Genomic DNA, 14,310 nt, shown 5'->3' on the forward strand with positions numbered 1-14,310 from the left:
ACCATGACCATCTATTCTTCCGTTTCCTTTTTAATTTGAGTGTTAAAACTTTTCAAGTCCTTGAATTAATTAAAACCATTCAAAATAATTCAAGTGTTCTTCTTAACATTTTTCTCTCTTCGCCTCTTCTCTCCATTTACTCTGCTATCTGCTTACATGCAATTTTTAACAGCAGTAGTACTATCAACAGCAATGTTACAATTTATTTTGTTCGATTTGTGGCTTCCATTTCTCTACGTATAGACGAACGTTTGACTTTATTTTTCAAGTTCTTCTTATCTTTGAAAAAATAAAAAAATAAAAAAAAATAAAAAGAAAAACTAATCAGTTTTTGAGGTTTCAAGTTTTTATTTTTTTGTTTTTTTTTATTTTTTGTCTAAATCTTTTGGAAAAGTGATGGAAGAGTTGTCACTTGTTTTTGAAGTTAAATTCAAATAATTGTTCAACATAGCATTTATTATTTAGAGAACTTAGAGAAGAACTAAATATTTAATTGCATCCACAATAAAGATAATGTCAACTTGATCAAAAATAGTAATACCAAAATTTCTCTCCCCCTTTCCATTCCCTCCATCGATTTTTGCTTCTGACTGTCCTGACCTGAAATTTGAAAATCAACTAAATCGTTGCGTAAGCTTCTAGACTATCGGTAGAAGTGAACGATTTATAACAAATCGGCCTATACTCCTCGTAGCTAGGACGTAGATATCACGTTTAAAATAACATCTGCATACACTTTTACCTGTGGTACTTGGGTATATCAAATTCGTGTATGTATGCTTTTCTTATCTGTCCGTCTGTCCGTTTGTCTGACTTGTGTTCCTGCGTTGAACCCAGAAATTTTTCATAAAATTTTCTACACGGGCATATTTCTGCCTAGGGAAGAACGCTATTGAAAAGGTTTTGGATTGGATACCTCTACAGACTAGACCCGCATAGAACGAATTATTTTGAAAAATTGTTATATGAAAAATTGGAAAATGAAATATGAATTATGCAAACTGATGTAGGGTATTTAATGGTGAATCTTTCCCCCCACTTACGTACTTACACGTTTCGTTATCATAAGAATGATAGGACTACAAGATTTACGAGACCATGATATTTTCCAATTCAATGAAAACTCTAAAAATGGATTGAATTGACCGCTGAACTTATATCGAACAAATTTTTGCCAAATTTCGAAGAGCTTCTCAAAAAAATTTATAACTTCCGGAGGCCCCCTGGAATGAGAATTAGCCACCACTTTCCGCTGCGAATACTTTTTCAGTTGCCGTTCACTTGTTCTCGCCCACGAACTTACAAAAGAATATAAAAATGACCTAAACTTTTCAAAGACCACGCCCATAACATCCGCACCGTTCAGTAACAAAAATTAGAGACACTTTTGCTTTCCGTGACCTTTGCTTGTTACTCGACCAAGTCCAGCCATTATTACAGTGCATGGAAATTTAGATTTCTATCTTCCTTATTTAGGATCACGGTTGTGGGTATAAAAGGTTCGGTCATGACCTAGGACAATTTTGTTACTTATTCCCTTTTTTTTAAAATTTTCTTTGCTTATTTTATATATTTTAGTTAGTGGTTTTTGAAGTCACTAGAGGCTTCTCAGCCCTGTTTAGTGAAAAAAAACGTCCGATTTACTTAGTGGGAAAGCCTTAGCTGAATTATGCTATAACGATTTTTTGTTCAAATAAATTCCAACTAGACAGTTGTTGTTGTTTCAAATCCTTGTAACTAGAGTAGAATTTTGTTTTTTTTTTTTTTAATTTCATTTATTACAAACGTATAAGCGAAACAGAGTAGCAGCGATTGTCATTTTTCTTGACAAGCGTTCAACATAAAAAATAAAAATGGAAAATCCGCACTTTAAAACAATAGATGAAACAACAGTAATAGTAATAAAATGAATAAGGAAAAAAAAAAAAACGAAAAAAGACCAACAATATCAACACAATTCGACTACCACTGCCAGTATTATGGCAGAACAACAACAGCCAGCAATAAAGTTGAATAAGAAAGCATTTTGTAAAAATAACAATAAAATATATGAGACAATGGCGAAGAGAAGAAGTACGTGTTTAGTAACACGCAACACAAACTGGAACAACATGTGACTTGGCACATCTGCAACATGACATAAAATTTCTTTCACTATTTCACACAAAACACACAGCTTAGCATATCATAGCCGTTAGCAATATCATCCTATATTTTGTATATATATTTGCCGGTTTTGGCTAAGGCTGAAAAATGTAGAAAAGAATAAACAAAAAAAAAAAAAAAAAAAAAAAAACGAGAAAAAGGGCAAAAGCTTCGCCCCCCGTTAACTGTTAAGAACAACAGCCATGTTATATACGTTTATACGTATGGCAGCAGTAGCAGCAGCAACGGCAGCAGCAGCAGCAGCAACTTATCATGCAGATACGATGGGAATTTTACTGTTCTGATGATGTTAGTCGCAGTTCTATTTGTTTGTTTATATGTAATCATAAGAATGCGTATAAGGGTTTGTGTGTGTGTGTTTGCGCATATTGCCATATATTTGTGTAAGCAATGTTCATGTTTTCTTTACGTTTTGGGTTAAGGCTGTAATCCTTGTTGCTCGTTACTTGTTCAAAGTGCACTTATTTACACGCACTTATGGACACCATTGTATACGGTTAAGTTACGCATTTGGCAGCATTTGCACGTTCGTTTTTAACTACAGGTCTTTTTTAAATTATAGTGTAGCGGCTAAGAGAAAATTTTGTACACACATATATATATATATATACACACACACACACACACACACACACACACACACACACATGTTCAAACACATTTGCATATAACGTGAAATATCTAAGCACAAAATATATGAACTCTGCATATATTTAGCAAAAAGGAAAACAATTTTTGTGGCAATAGGCACAAACATTTGTATTACTACCGAACACTGCAGGTGCCTGGCGTTTTTTCATTTTTGTTTTTTTTTTTTCTTTTCTTGTCTTACTTTCTGCTGCAGTTCTGTTGTTAATTTTCTGTGTAGCTGTTTCTGATTATGTGTTTTTATATAAGTTTATGGTCTTTTTTTTTTTTTTTTTTTTTGTGTGTCGGTGTTAAAACTCTGTCAAGGCACCTGAGGCCTGATAGTAGTGACCAAAGCGAAAAAATAAAAATTGTTTTTTATTTATTTATTTATTTTTTTTTGTTTTATGCAGAATTATTCTTGCATGCAATTGCTTTTTTTACATATAAACGCTCTCATACTATGGCAAATCGTTTTATTTAAGCTATTTTTGTACTGTTTTCGGTTCACAATTTTTTTTTGTTTATCCTTTTCTTTTTGCTATTTTTCAGATATACTTACGCACGGAAACTGGGTCACGTGAGCTTACAGTGTGAATATTAATGGTTGGTAAGTAAGTGTATATCAAAAAACAAATTGTATGAAAAACATGTACACATGATTGCACCCTTACCTTTATACATATAAATATAGTATAGTAAGTATAAATAGATATGTATATATAGATGTATGTTCGCCTTCGTCTACATTTGTAACAATTATACGCGTGCGGAAGGGGTGTCAAATGTCAAGTGGATAGTTTACAGTAAAACACATATGCAATTGAGCGCTTGCTTGTATACGCTTTTAACTGTGAGATCTTTCAGCCTGGTTAGGAGTATGAAAAATAGGTAGATAAATAGTAAAGAATAAGTAAATATCTAACCCGCATGAAAAATTCAGTAACAATAATAAAAATAAAACGTGTTTTTCTAAGAGTTTTGTTGTAAGCGCTTGTATGCGCGTTTTAACTTTACACATTAAAAGCATAAAATATGCGTTTTGTTTAAAAGTAAATTGTTTTTATTTGCAAAATGTCATAGAAAGTCAAGAAAATACTGTACGTTGGAGAAGGGCGATAGGAAAATGTGAAGATAAACTTAAAGGACAGTGAATGCTATTTTAATTGCTCGGAACGTGAGAGTATTAAATGCTACTACTCTTTACACGCATTGTACATAGCATAAAATGTTGAAGTGCTAAAGTTGCTTTAGTAGAAAGAGAGAGGGTTAAGGGTATTGACGCTATTTCTTACAATATATTTCTGCAGATCCATCTGTTATTCACAAAACTTAGTTGCAAACCATTGCAGATACTGATTAAATAAATATAATATAAATATTTATAATATACATTTGAACATCGGTTCAAAAGTAATTCCGTTCGATGAAATGCTACGCTTATAACCATTAGTACACTTCTCTCGATCACTATCTTAAAATAATTACGCAATCATTTTATTGATTGTAATATTGAAAAATCCAAAGATTAAGGATCTCGTAAAGTATGCTCTAGGTATAGAAATTTGTCATTAATATATATGCAAATATGAGATACACAGATGAATAGGGCTTCGGAACGTGCAATAGGTAATAATTAGCGAGTAAGTTGGTTTAGGGAAACGTGCTTTGCCTGTAAGCGAATCTGGTTTAAAATTTCATTAAAAAAATTCTACCTTTCCAAGCGGACAAATTCGATATTCATGCAAACCGCATATTCATTAAGATCAAATATTTGACGTTGTCATGTGTGAAATCCACAGAAATATTTTGAATAAATTTTTGGGTAAAATACATTTGTCGGCAAAACCAAGACGTCTCAATTTCTTGGCAGAGTTTGATGAATTCATTAAATTCGATTCAAATCAAAAAAATTAACAGAAATTTGTTATTTGCCAAGGAATGTTGTATGTCGGAAGACGGTATGCCATTCTACGTGTAATCGGTACTAATGGTAGCAAGACAATAAATCAGAGTTGTTTCCAACTTTAAAGGCAATAAAAACCCCTTCTTCCGAACATCTAGAGAGAACATTGTCTTTAGGTGCGAAGGGGAATCCAGATATAGCGTAAAACCCACTTCAAGTTACGCAGTAGAAATATAATATCAACTTAAGAGGTCCTCTGCGATGGATAAAGCGATACGATTGTTTCTCAAAGCGTGGCGAACTTTGCCTTTAAAGACGGGGTTCCTTTGAATGTCATCTTGAGATTTTGTCTCTGACGGGTTCTCATCTCATAAATAGTTTCATCTGGCTGCAAGAGTATTTCTCTTTCGCATCAGGGAGATCAGGTATACAATATAAAAGCATAGTTTTAAAATTATGGCAACTTTTTGTAAAGAAATGGTCCCAGTAAAAATTAAATAGCAATCTAAAGTTGGCAAGAAGATAAACTGCTTGATTGCCACCTGTGGGCCTAAAATATTTGCCTACGGAACATCGCCTTTCGGTATTGAAATCCGCAGAAATACTTAAAAGCACTCTAAAGACGAAAGAAAACCAAAAGTAATTGAAAATATATAAAGGGATTTTTACGCCAAGTACATGGTTTTCGATAAGAATAAATTACATGTGCAAAATTTTAATAACTTAAATTGTATGTGCGTGTACGAGGTAGGGATGTGTAATTGCGAGTGTGCGGAAACTTGGAAGAAATGAAAATAACGCAGTAATATAAAACAACCAACGGTCAACTAGCGGCCAAAGATATACCCTAAAGGCAAATATCCCTGAAAGAGAGCACAGTGCCACAGAAAAGTTTCCAGCCTGTTGATACGAACGCTTATATTCTGTCACGCCACCTACCTTTAATTCTCCTTTCATGTTGTCGTACATCCTTTAATTTGTAAAGGTTTGAAAAGTAAAAACTTTGCCAGTCAACGTTAAATAAAAATTTTTCCAACTTTTCATAGTGTTATGCTATCCCCGCTCGATAGACAACAGAGTAAGTAAAGTTTAAACCTACTTTAGTAGTAAGTAAATCCTCAGCATAGTTTCTCCTTTTTGTTTTGACTAACTCTTTCAAATTACAATAAATCCGAAATACAAAATCAATGGCGTAATATTTTTAATTTTTTTATCTCCTTCATTACATACTACATGTTAGAGTTGCGATAATACAATTAATTTACTTTTTATCTGATTTGTGTAATGCAATCGCCTTTGCATTATAAGACTGACTATATATGTCTTAACAAAAAATGGTGGCATACTTTCTTGAGGGCGAGTGAATGGATGGTACGGGAAATCTTAAATTTAGTGGTTCGCAATCGATGGTTGAGCGGGCATATTGGCGACAGACGCATAACTTGGTTTATTGAATTTGAGTGAGAAGAACTTCTTTTGTTCTTTTTGCAAAACTTAGCTTACACCTCCGCGCAGCTCCGCGAAATTGAGCTAAATAATAATCGTGGCAATACTCCAATCTAGTCAAACATCGAACACGGGCATTATATAAGAAGTATTACAGCAGGGAAAAACTTGACCCTTGCGTAATGTGCATTTTACAATTCTGTAAAAAGCATAGTTTCAGTAGGTCGATCACTTAAGGGACGTCCTGAAAATGCGTACCTAGATGAAGTGGAGAAGGAGAAAGAGATAGAGAATAATAGATTGGTGTGTTCTTGACGCACATCGGATCTTAGTTCACATTTCATATTCACGGTTTTAGTAAGTCCCGTCAGGCATTGTTAGGCACATCGGCATCCATAACATTTATGTTGTATATATCTAATGTCGTACTCTTTGATCTCTTTAATATATTTCCCTCTTTTTAAGTTGATATTCCCAACCCTAGTCCAATCAATTTCTCACCCGCTGCCACTGCCTCGCCCGCTCATCTATTGCCTCAAATTTACTTCTTGCATTTTACATTTTCCCCCTTTTGCGTTCGATGTGAACTGATCTAACGCAGATCTTTATTTTCACTTTCTATCGTCGTTAGCTTAGCGAATGCAGTTCGCTTGAATAGTACCCTAAGTACGCTTCTGTTGTTTTCGAGTAGTAGGATCTCCTAAACTTAAGCCTAGCCGAATAAAACCTTTCAATCCATTTTATTACTATGTACCTTAAACCCTAAGTCTATTCTACTGATATAGATTGTTCGCATTTGGTGTTAACTGATCGACGGCACAGACAAGACATTTCACCAATTCTCAGTTTCGCGATTAGATTCTGCTTGGATCGCACTCAAAGCGCCGTTGAGTAGGAGCCTCGTCAACTTAAGCTGTGTCGTATAATATCCTTAAATCTATCCCATTATTGTGCGTAACTTAAACTTAAATTTATTCTATCAATATATGCAATATCCGTAGATCTGTTTTCCTTATACATACGAAGCTTAGATCTTAAATGCCGTCTTAAATGTTTAAGTTAATTAAAACACGAGCTCAGAAGAGTTTTTGTTCATTCATGTGACAAGCTTGCGGTTTCCCTCTCAAGTTTGTGGTCAAAGGCCAAAGAGACAGACGAATGAATGAAGACAACGGCCATGTCTAGTTTACCTCAGCATGCGTTTGCCATACAGGGATTTCAATTCTTATTCCTGTGTCTTGTGAAATAAGAAGGCAAATATTCCTTCGTTGCTATAAAATTGATTGAAAAATGTGGTATTCACCCTTTCGCACAATGCAAACGCCATTAGTTGGCTTTCATTTTTTTTTTTTTCCTGCGCAGACAAGCAAGGGAAAGCATTTTTGTGTCCTTAATATAAAACATGTGAAATTATAATTAATTTTTTTTTGGTTTTTTGCTTTTGTGGAGATCCTCTACGAAAAGTACGACCACTTCGTATCGTGTCAGGAGGGTAAACAAATATTTTTTGTTAAATTTTTTTACACACATGCTGTGGACCGCAGATGTAAAACGCAAAAGAGCAGCATATGATTGCCAAGAGAGATTCTGTTAAGGTCCTGTACACTTGTTATAGTTTTATTTAAATATTTGTGCCAAATAATGTAAACAAAAAAGGGCGAAGAAAAGCAAAAACAAAAGGAGAAAAAAAAAAAAAAAACAAAATTGAAATATTCAAATAATTTGCAACAAACTAGAAAATGCGAGCTTGTGGCAAAAAAAAAAAAAAAAAAATAAACGAAATTTTTAACTGCTACGCCGCATAAAGCCTTAGGTTCGTTTATGCATTTCTGTTTCTTTCCTCTCTGTTTTTTTTTTTTTTTTTTTTTTTGAGATATTCCCTGTTTTAGCGACTCTTGTGACTTCCTTTGTGATACTTATTCAACTGTAGTTTGCTTATTTTACATGAGAAATGCACTTGTTTTGCTGTTTTCTTTGTCCGCAACTAAAATAATACAAACATTTGTTTGTTTGTTGTTAATGACTTAACATTATTATATATTGTGCTTGAACGACTAGAAACATGCATGAACGCATCAATGATTTAAAATTTAATTTATTTGAAATAAAAGCTAAGAAGAAGAAATTTTTCGTATGGCACAAAATGAAAATCGTTTGTTAAACATTTGCACCAAAATCAAAAAGAAAAAGTTGCGTTATTTCAAGTTCTAGCTTTGTTTTTATTAAAAAACTTTTTTGTCGCGTTGCCTTACGGTCGTCTGTCTGTTTCTGTTTTCATTTAGTTTTACCTGATGTTGTCATTTATTTATGTCCATTCAATAGTTTTGTTTTGTAGTCTTTGTTTTTCGCTTTTTTCCTTTCGTTTTCTGTTTTATATCTCTTTTTCCTTACCGTTTAATTTCCTTGTAAAAGTATTACGCGTTCTAAGCTAAAGTTTTGTTGCACTTTTATTGCTTGGGAGTTTCTTTATATCTGCTGTTAAACTTTGATGCTTGCCACTAAGTTTTTTTTTCATCTACTTTAGTAGTAGTTAGTATGATTTCCTTTGTTGTTGTTATTGTTCTCGCTGTTTCTGCGATTTATCATCTTAGGACTTTTTCCGATACCGTTTCTTATTTTTTTATTTTTTTTTTATTTTTTGCCTTTCACATTTTATGCTTCCTTATCGTACTTTAAGATGTTGTCGCTTTTTTCTTTTCTGTTTGCTTCTATTGACAATTGTTCGCAATTCTTTACGCTCGAACTAGTGTGGTTTTCATTTTTAACGTTCGCTTCTCTCCTACGCCTTCAAACAGTTAACAATCTCTAGCTTACTTAGATATATATTTTTTTCATGTGGTTCGTCTTTTCTTTTTTTTTTTTTTTCTTTATCGTATCTTTCACTTCTACCAACTCAAAAGTTAGATGGAAGTTTTATGTTAAGAATTCTTTTGCAACTTTGTTCTTTATTTTATTTCTTTTTGCATTTTTTTTTTTAATCTGCTCTGCCTTACAAATGCAATGGATAATTTTGCTAGCAAGGTTTTTCTGGCTCAATGTTTGCTTGTGTGTGCAATATAGTGTGCGTGCTTTTTTCACTTTTTAGGAAATTGCATTAACGTATGTGCCTTGTACTGATTATAAAGTTTTTTTTTCGTTTTCTCAGGCTTTTAATATTTATTTTTGGTATTTACACCACGTGGGTCGTATGAGTGACATTTAATTTTAAGTTTCCAATTATTGTTGCTTTTGAGCGCACTAAAAAAATGTGCTTGTGTTGGTTGGTTATAATTTATGTAAATTTTGCATGTTAACCCTGTAGGTCATGTCTTGACAAGTTTTGGTTTTTGAAAAGCGCATATCATAAGCACGTTGCCATGACAGGAATATTATTCGACAAAAAAGTAGGGTTCAAGATTTAGTTCACTAAAGCTAGCGCTAGCTGCTGTTTCTTTAAAGTGAACGGCGTTTTTTCTAAACGAAGCTCTAAAATGTAGTGCAATAACGAACAATAAAATTTCATTGTGTTTGATAAGTACGTAGAAAGCTCTAAACTGTGCCCGACAACTGTCGCCTAGTGTATAAGAGTCGCGACTGCGAAGCTGGTGTTCGCGGTCTCTATCTTAATGCGGTTTGACCTGGCCGTAGCTTTAGTATGTACTCGGTCAATAAAGACGTAACACTAACTGATTTGGGGCTGCCTGTAAAGTCGAGTATGTAAGAACCGCGCGTACCAACTCAGGGTTTGACGCTTCAAATCTCAAATGCGGTAGTGTTTTCTTTGGTCTTAGCCACAACGAATGCTCAGTCGGTAAAGACGTAACACTTAGCGATTGTCTACAAACCCACTAGGCTGCGGCCATGTTTCATCTTTCTCCATTTTAAATACTTCTCTGTGACTTGTCACCTTGCTATACATATAGTAATTGATTGTGGGTGATTCGCCATATTAAAAAAAAGAATTATCAGATCATTTTGAACGCTAATCAATGTCTTTCCCCTTCATTATATAAATCTTCCATAACCATAATGATCCGCTTCCTTTGATCACCCGAGCGATCATCGTGGGGATTTAGTTGGAAAGAATGTTAGACCATTTTATTTGAACTAGAAAGGAGGTAATATTAGCTAAAAGGCGTTTATGGGGTAAACTTAAATAATCCGTTTTCGCGCACGAGTCCTGCAGCAGTTTCTAATACATCGGCTTATCATAAGTCTTCCTATTTTACTCAATTGATCTTATTACTGCTTTTTATTTTAGTATCATTTTAATACCAACACTTAATTTTGTTTTACTTCTTCAAATGTTCCGCGCAATGAAAGCTAACAGATTATCCTATTCCTTTCTTTAGCTTATCTTTAATCGGATGGTTTTGGTTATCGCATTTACAGTATTCGCGTTTCTGGTGCGAACGTTTAAATACAAAATAATAAAAAACAATTATTGCAGGGACAATAAATTAAAAGCAAGAGAGATCTAGTATTGGGTTTATAATTGCGACTAAAAAGTAGGGAAAACGATCAAGGCCTGATTATAAAATGACACAAAGAAAAACAGGTAAGAATATTATAGTCGGGCAACGACGATCTTTAGATACTTTATATCATTTCACCTCACTCGAAAATATGTCATTGTTTTCATGCATAAGCATATTGGAGAATGCTTGAAACATCACATGTCGCGATTCAAATATATTTAAAAAAGTTTGTTTATATTTTAGTTTATAAAGTATATAAAGGATTATATATCCTTATGTGAGATGGTATCCAAAAGACAAACCTACGTATTTCAAATTCGATTAGGTTGATTTCTTTGCCAATTTAGTCTTACGGACCAATTTTCGCTATGAAATATTGAAAATTACTTTTTTTACCTTAAAAAGATTCAGTTTTCCCACGAACGGTTTCAGAGGAGAGGGGGTTTAAAAAATTGACCCATCCAAAGCATATTTTTCATTACTCAGGGGCTTATGCCGAATAATTTTGAAATTTTTTGCATATATTATGACTTTTGGAAACAAGCTGTTGTGCGGGAGGTGATCGAAAAAGTAGATTGATCCGAATCATTTTCATTAGTGCTAGTCCTCGGGCAAAATTGCAAGAGAAAACAAGACGCATGCACGCGCAAGCAACCTTGGAAAATGATTTTGAATCGATCGGTATAATAAAAACTGCATCTATCTCAAGACCTTCTGTGTGTTGCATACATCTGCACAAACTTATTATAATAATTACATATTTTACATAAGCGATTGCGATCTCTTTTAATGCAGCTTTGGTAAAGCAATTAAGGAGATGTTGGTAAAAAAAAAAAAAAAAAAAAAAAATGGGAGCGCAAAGGATTCATTTAGTATTTCAGCTTTTGAATGTAGCTCTATCTAATATATTGTACCGCAAATGATTACTCTCGATTTCAATTGAATAAAGTGCTAAAGCTAACAGCACTTTTTCAAATTTTTGGTCCAGAAATCCTAGACACAAGGTTTACAGGCATAAGAAAAATAGCAAAGGGTAATCGATAGAAATAGAACTCACTATTGGTAGATTCGCACAGTTTATTTAAAATGTAAGAAAATTGGATTTAAGGTTTGTTGAAGAATGTCCACGAATATAGTTAAAAGTTAATTTTCTCTTCTAAATAAACAATGAGTAATCAGTAGTTGAACTTAACTTTAATTAAAGTTTGAGTGATTGCACTTAATTTTATTTTTTATTATTCTTGCTTGCTCTCTTCCAAAAAATGAATTAATTTTCATTTCCATTGATTGCACATATTCTCGAAGCATAAGGTCTTGATTTTAGATAAAGAATATCTTGAGTTTTATTTTTTTATCAATAAAAAATTGATAACCAAAACAAACTATTGTTTGCTATTTGTACCGTAGATGCTTTCAAATGATAATAAAGCAATTTATTTCAACTAAAAAAATTGCTCAACTAATTTCCAATCATGCTCATTGGAAGAGTCTTGTGTATTTTACTTTATTTATCTATTGCCACTGCATTCAAAAAATAAAAAAATAAAATTAAGAAAAAAAAAAAAGAAATTGAATTTTTGTATAATTTCGTTATATTATAGTGGTTTTGATGATCTGAGTCGGTGGTAAATACATGTCCACATAACATATATATGTATAAATATAGAGCGTATTTTTATATTCTACGCATACACAAAAGACTGCATTAAGACTCTTTGTGTGCGCTTTTCTTTACAGTTCATGATGCATGCGTTGCATTTTTCGTTTGGGGTTTCCTTTCTTTCTTTATATTTCCGTTACTTACATTACTTACTTACCCGCAATGAAGTTACTCTCTGGTACGATATTTCAATTTTATTCATTTTATTTCTTGAAAAAGCCAGAATGGAGAGAAAAATTGTTTATACGTATACAGCATTGACGTCAGGAGGAGTCGTTCAGAAGAAAAGTTTGGCTGAATGCTTTCTTCAGTCTCTCTCTACCTCTCTTTTTTTTTTTCTAACATTAACAAAAATAATCCATAGACGTGATCTATCCGGAATATACAAGGCCGCCGTTATGCAATAAGTATCGAAGACACTTGAAAGAAAAGTTTTACATGTCTATTCATGATAACGATGTAAGTCTTGTTGCTGAGCAACTTCCCACTATGAACAGTGAGAGCAATAGACAAGAAATCCTACCCTACTTTGACCCTACTTTTTTCCCAACCTTTCTGGAAGCAGGACTCTGCAACATGTTGTCTACGCGATGTTGAACTAAATATATTTAGCGAAAATGGTTTTAAAAAAAATGTAAAGTTTATTAAACATGAATAGTTTCAAAAATCGTAAATTTATGAGAGTTGAACAAGTTTTACTTTTTCCCTAAAAAGCAACGTAAGAAAAAAGAATTCAGATTTCACTGCCAACGGCAGATTGTTGTGTATACCTTCCTTAAGCGTTTATTCATTTAGTTGTGTTTCTTGGTTAAACGTTTCTTTTATGTTAAGCAAAAAAAGAATCCCCTTTTTTCGTTCTATAAATTAAACAAAGCAAAAAAAAAAAAAAAATCCTTCGTAGTTACGGTATTTGTTAAATGGAAGAATATACAAGTAATGGAAGATTTGTTTCCATCTGCTTGGTTGTGGAGAAGCAGCGTACACATTAAATTTTTCCCAATATATAATTTGAAAAAAGGGAAATGAAAAAAAGCACGGAAAGCGTAGATTCTCCATAAAATTCTGAAACAATGCATCCGACAGGAATTCCATGCTGTTACAGTACTTTCGCACTAAGAAAATTTGTAAAATAATTCGATTTTCAGGCTTACTACGTATATTTTAATTCCTTTAGTACTCCTACTACAATAACGTACATACAGAGTTACTTGTAAAGAATCAATCCACATTTTAGGAAGGTGTGGCTTAGATATTAAGACTCTATTTAAAAGACAATCCACCAAAGCGACATGGTGACTCGGGCGATCTCTTTGTGTGTTTCCGAATATGCTTGACTTCTTTGTATATCAATGTTAACGAATTTTTGCCTTCGGTTCGTTTCTTAGCTTTCTGCACTTCCCTAAATAGACACAGTTCAGCATTTAATTAATTCCTGCTTAAGTTTTAATCTAATTATGCTGCTTGCTTTTCTTTCGTTCGGCGGTTCGGCTGATGGAAGCAACATCTCACCAGTCTTTATCCTTTGCCAATGGTAGTAGGTAATGAAAGATTGATAAATCCGTCTTCAGTGGTCAGTGATCCCATGAGACCTATAACAACATTTCTTTTCCTAACTTTATTGATTCTGGGAAAATTTTGCTTTGGTCATGAGTATGGCTCCACGCGTAAATATAAGCAAGCAAGTATTTTATGTATTTTTGTTTAATAGCTTAAATTATCTGCCAATTGGAAGCAATAGTAATAGGAATTTGGATAGAGGGCAACCTTCACTCGACGCAGCGGAACATACGTTCGACAACGTAAGCTTTCGAAGAGCGAAAAAGAAAATTTAATTTTTAGGTTTTTATATTTTCGAACGCAAATCCGTGAAATAAATTTTCCAACTGAAGGCACATGTTCAGCCTGTATTTAATGGAAACACTGAGTAGAAATTCTCTGTAACTGCATTGTTCAGGAGATAAGAAGACAATAAAACTAAGAAAAGCTCAAAGATTTTATGCACTTTAAAGTGAAAGTAGAAGTAGGTGTAAGCTAGTTGGAATACGAAA

The sequence above is a fragment of the Glossina fuscipes genome, unplaced genomic scaffold (assembly GCF_014805625.2).
Source record: "Glossina fuscipes isolate IAEA_lab_2018 unplaced genomic scaffold, Yale_Gfus_2 26, whole genome shotgun sequence".
NCBI lineage: Eukaryota > Metazoa > Arthropoda > Insecta > Diptera > Glossinidae > Glossina > Glossina fuscipes.